This window comes from Asparagus officinalis, chromosome 6 (genome assembly GCF_001876935.1).
Source record: "Asparagus officinalis chromosome 6, Aspof.V1, whole genome shotgun sequence".
Taxonomy (NCBI): domain Eukaryota; kingdom Viridiplantae; phylum Streptophyta; class Magnoliopsida; order Asparagales; family Asparagaceae; genus Asparagus; species Asparagus officinalis.
The window spans coordinates 1,789,711-1,795,649 of NC_033799.1; positions in this window are offsets into that span (position 1 = coordinate 1,789,711).

The window sequence follows — 5,939 nt, forward strand, 5'->3', positions numbered from 1 at the left end:
CCGCCGTCTTCATCCTCGTCATCGGCGAAGCTGAGGCGGGAGGGTTTGGGTTTGGGGGCGGGTGTGGGCTTGGGTTTCGATGCTGGGGTTAGGGTTTGGGACTTGGGGTTTTCTGGGGTTGTGGACTGGGTTTTGCCGTCGTCGGCGGTTTCGTCGGCGCAAGGCGGAGGATAGAACTTTCGCACGTGGGGTTCGCAGCTGGGGTTAGGGTTCCCTTGAAAGGTTTGATTTGGTCCCAATCACTTTGTTTTGATCTAATTCATGTGAACTTGTTGCTAATTGACAGAACCCTAATTCTCAATTCGGTCGAATTGCTTCTTCGGGGGGCGTGTTCTTCTCCCTTTCGAAGCCTTTGGGAAATTTGAGCTTTTGGTGGTTTGCAATATCTTTGGTTCTACGCAAAATTTCTTTTTTGGAGGAGTTTTTTGTTTTTTTGGAGCAAGGATGTTTCTTAAAGAAGTGTCGTCTAAAGTGATATTTTGTTTGCGCATCGCCATTCCTCTATGAATACATATAATACTCAAGCGGTAGTCCTTAGCCGCTGAATGTAGCCAATTATGTGTTTGAAAAATTCCTCAAGCACCCAAAATATGGGACCAATGGAAGGGACAAGTGAGACGTCTTCCTCCTATTGGATAATGAGTTGGCCATCATTAATGATGTCCAATTCATTATCCAATAGGAGGGAGACACCTCACTTGTCCCCTCTATTGTTCCCATATTTTGGGTCCCTGTAGCAAAGCTCTATGTGTTTTGAGACGGTCTTCAGTGGTCAGCGAGGGAATACATTTTCCTTTTCCTTCTGTTTTAAGTCGCCTAGATCGGAGCCTTAGCTTATGGTAACAAAAGGCAAAGTAAACTTGATAAAATAGAGTAAGTAAAGCACAAAACAGATATTATTACCAACGACACGCCGACTCGCGCACACTGGTAACTGCTTATTGAAACCCAACAACAGGGGAAATATATAGAAATCATCAGCATTTTCCGACCATCCTGATCCTTCATCCTACCAAGGCTTGCTTCGCTCTTAAGAATAGCATCCAAAACTTGGTTGAAGCCGGCGTTATATCGCTCAATTGAGCCGAATGAACACTCCGACAAGTATAAGAGTATAAACTGCTTCTTAATCCTCCGACCGGTATAAGAGGTTAAATTGCTTCCTGATACTCCAATTGGTATATGAGTCTAAACTGTTTCCTACCGTTGACGGGAAGTTCCTGGAGAATTTTTATATGTAATATTCTTAAGGATAACCCGATCATGTAATCCAGTTTCGCAAAGAAGCTGGGGGTGGATGATTCATGTAACGGGGAGTTCCCGGAAGAATACTATATGTAATTTTCTTAGGGATAACCCGATCATTACAAACAAAGTGATAAACACTAAACCCCCATTGTGATTTCCGAACACTCTTTTGCTGAGACGAGATTCGATTGCTTCGGTGGATCAATCTTCCCTCACAAAACTCCTATTGGTGTTTGACGACAGATCAACATTTCCTCACAAAATCCCTCACTGGTCAAATCAATTGACGGTGGGTCCACTAAGATTTCTATCCGCCAGTTCATGGCAATTTTCAAAGCTTGACGTGTTAAGTCCTGATCACTTAACATCAAAATCCTCCATCGAGTGGCTAGTACAAACCAGTATTTCTACTGCTACTTGTATTCCACTCCCTTTGCTTTCAAGTCAAACCTATAAAAGTTAGGGTCAAAGCCAGATTCCCCTCTCACAACCAGATTCTCCTCTCGATTCCACTTTTAAATTGAGCAATCAAACTTATAAAAGTTAGGATTGTCTCCAACTTCACTTAGTCAAACCTACAGATAGTTAGGACTAAGATTGAGTTATCACTTTCGATAAATGAAAGATTTTTATCTTTTCCTTTTTTTAGCCAAACCTATAAAATTTAGGGTCGAAATCGGAATTTCCCCTCAATAAATGAGGGACTCTTTTTGGATCGAATGACCAATCCTATAAAAGTTAGGGTCGTTTGAATCTTTCCGATTCTCGGAGTGGAGATCCCACTCCTAGTTTCATCTTTCCAGATTCTGGGGGTGGAAATCCCACCTCGAGTCTCCTTTCCAACTGGAGATAGAATATAAAATTCTTCCTCTTCAGTGTTGAGAGATAGAATATAAAATTCTTCCTCTCCCATTTCGGGTTCGTCTTTGCCCCAAGAGAAGACAACACTTTTTCAACTCTCAAAATCCGTGCCTCACAGGTACGAGGAATTTTATCTCGAATCCTGAGTAGGGATAAGTCAACGCCTAACACGCGTTGCCGGTTTAGTCTTTCACCGATTGAAAAAGATACCAGAATCTAGTCTGGGGCATTTTATTCCGAAGCCTAAGTAGGGATAAGTCAGCGCTTAACACGTGTTGCCGGGTGGTTCGTTCCCGTAAAAACGATCGAGTCTACGTATTCAGCATCGTAGCAACAAAAATCCATGCCTTTTATGCATGGAGAATTTTATCTCGAAGCCTAAGTAGGGATAGCCCACATATTCAATATTATGGCAGGTTGTTATTAATAACACCAAAATCCGTGTCTCACTCGCGTGGGGAATTTTATCTCGACTCCTTAATAGAGATAAGTCTACGCCTAACACGCGTTGCCGGTTTAGTCTTTCACCGAATGAAAAAGATACCAGAATATAAGTCTGGGGACTTTTATCCCGAATCCTAAGTAGGGATGAGTCAACGCCTAACACGCGTTGCCGGGTGCTATATTCCCGTAAGAAATGGCGAAGTCTATGTATTCAAAATCATAGCGCCAAGTCTAGGAGAATTAACTCTCTTAGCGTAACGTTACATGTGAAACAGGTTTTAATAATTCACATGCTAGCCCGATTCAAACGGTAATCGGTAAAGGCACATCAAACCCGTTGAAATAATTCACATGCTAGCCCGATTCAAACGGTAATCGGTAAAGGCACATCAAACCCGTTGAAGGATGGGGGTTTGCCAAAAATCCTAAAGTCTATGTCTAACACACATCGCCAGTTTAGTCTTTCGCCGACTGAAAAAGACACCAGAGTCTAAATCTGGGGAATTTACCCCGAAGCCTAAGAAGGGGTAAGTCAACGCCTAACACGCGTTGCCGTTTAGTCTACTCACACGAGAAAAACGAAGCCTATGTATTCAAAGTCATAGCACCAAGTCTAAGTGAATTAATTCTCTTAGCGCAACGTTATGTGCGGAACGGATCCAAAATAATCCGCACACTAGCCCGACTCAAACGGTAGTCGGTAAAGGCTCATCAAACCCGTTGAAGGCTGGGGGTTTGCCAAAAATCCCACAAGTATTATGGTTGATTATTCCATACGTAGTGGTTGATTATTCCATACGGAGTAAGACATCATAATAAATGAGACATAATGAATGAAAAAAAGACATATTTTCTATTAATAAAATTGAGTTTGCAGGTACAAGAGTTACAATCAATCTACATGAAGTTTGTGACTACATGCTTGTCTTTCAAGTTTAGTCAATTCCTCTGTATAAGTTCGCTCAAGCTCACACTGCAATGCAACCTTGAAGGATTCCTCGGTGAGGGATAATGTTTTCGCAGCCTCTTGTTGGATCTTGGCTAACTTCTGTTTCGAGAGCTCCAATTTTCCGGATATCACAACTTGTGAACGCTCCAAGTCATCCTTCGCCATCCCCAAGATAGCCAAGGCCTCCATTTGATCCACCCGACTTTGTTGCGTTTGAATCTCAAGTCCAGCCGAAGCCCGAGTGTCGTGCCATGCTTGTAGACGAGATTCCATCCAAATGGCTGTGTACGTTGAGCTACCAGCAGTCTTCAACTCTTGTAACCGTCGGAATTCGCGCTCCAGCTGGTCCAAAGCGTCAACATGGCTAATCTGTAACAAAGATCAACAGCACAGTCAGATCAAGAATCAAGATACATGAATCAGAGACTGAAAGGGAAATTGTGAATCTTTAATTGAAATTCTACAAAATGGAATTTTCCAATTAAGGGTCCAATTAAACCTAAACGACATTCTCGGTTCAAGTTAAGTGTCACAGAGTCAAATATAAGGTCTCGATCATGTCAACATGTGGATTCACAAGCTCAATCATATACAAGAATAGCTCGAATTCAAGGCATATAAGGTTCTTGAGTCATACACTACTTTGGATGTCTATTGTTGAACACAAAAGTAATGATTATTCTTCTAATCACGATACGATTTTACTAGCTCAAGTTATCTCTGGTTGAGAATATATTTATTCTTGATATTATGCTTTTCTAGCTATTTTGTTAAAGTTCATTCATCTAGTTATTTTGTTGCTATGAGTAACAGCCTAACAGGCTGTGCATATACAATATATACGCTCTAACTTGAGGGATAATGTAAAATATTATTAGATGATATTATTAAATATTATTGTTCTTAATCTTTTGATCACTTATCATTATTCATTTCTATGTAACCGCTCCTGTTTATCCTGTATGACAACTCATGTGTGTGTATAGAGGATATCACATGTATGCTATTAAGAATATTAATAAATAGAACATTCACTTTCCTCTCCAGTTCACATAGTTTTGTCCTTTGCAATAATTATTATTTTATTTAAAAGATTGGAATGAGGTTTTTTTTCCTATTTGGCTAATCTGCAGAGCAAGAGTCAAATGTGATTCCTTGCAATAATTCTAACATCTCTACTATCTACATCTTGTTTGGTACACGGGCTAGAATAAAATGTCTATCCCAAGTTCCCATTCTTGCGTACCAAACGCGAGCATTTTCTTAAGTCAGAATGCCCTACTCTAAAGAATCCTCATTCTCACATTTTGCAGAATAAACATTCACAAAGAAGAGTTAAGGGATGAGCATCTTTTTTTATAACATAGTGAAGTGAGAATTGAGTGAAATAAGATATGGAATGGAATAAATATGATAAAAAAAATGCTTATTCTCATTCTTATATTTGAATAACAAAAGGATATGAAGCAATATTTTAAAAAGCCTCCGGCTTGCCCGCCTAGGTATACGCCTATGCCTAGGCGGTACCTAGGATGTCTGCTTAGGTCTTAGGACTTTCTAGGATAGCGCAATCTGCCTATTGGACTGAAACCTTTAGGTCTTGATCGTTATTTCCTCCGTTACAACCTCCACGTCCTCCAATTATGAACATCTCCTCTAACCTCCAATTATGAACATCTCCTCTGACCTTTAGAAAAACCTCCGCCATTACCACTTAAACGGAAAAGAAAATCCACCTAGGCGCTAGTCCGACAACTAAGCTCTCTATAACATTGGTAGACTATTAATATTGTAATTAAAAATTAAAAAATGAAAACCGCCTAGGTGTCTAGGCTCTAGGCATAGGTCCAACGCCTAGGATGCCTAGCGCTTTTGGTAACCTTGATATGAAGCGAGAATAACAAACTCATTTTCACTTGCACTTTTGTATCCTTTGTTCAAAAGCAAGAATTGAATGACAAATGAGACTGAAAGGAAATTTTTATAAGACAAGTTATAAGACCAACAATGCTTTATGGATCAAAAAGCGGGACAGTTAAGCCAAAATTTACAAAAAGATTGCAGCAGAAATAAGAATAAGATGGTCTTGTGGAGATATATAAGAAATGTACATCCTTAGAAGATTAGGTGCTACTTCTATCGCATATGAAATGAGGAAGAATCAGTTGACATGGTTTTGTCATGGTTGAGAAAAGTGTAATAATTTAGTTAATGGGGTAAAGTGATCTAGAACTAGACCTAAAAGAACTTAGGTGGAAGCCATTCATAAGGATATGGTAATATTTAACTTAACGGAAGAGATTGCCCAATATAAAAACTTAAATACTATGATTAAAGTGACCCACCCTAAAAGTTTGGGATAAACACTTGGTGATTGTTGTTGTTATTGTCGGTATGAACTATGCTGGGATAGCCATATTAAAGAAAGAACGAAGGC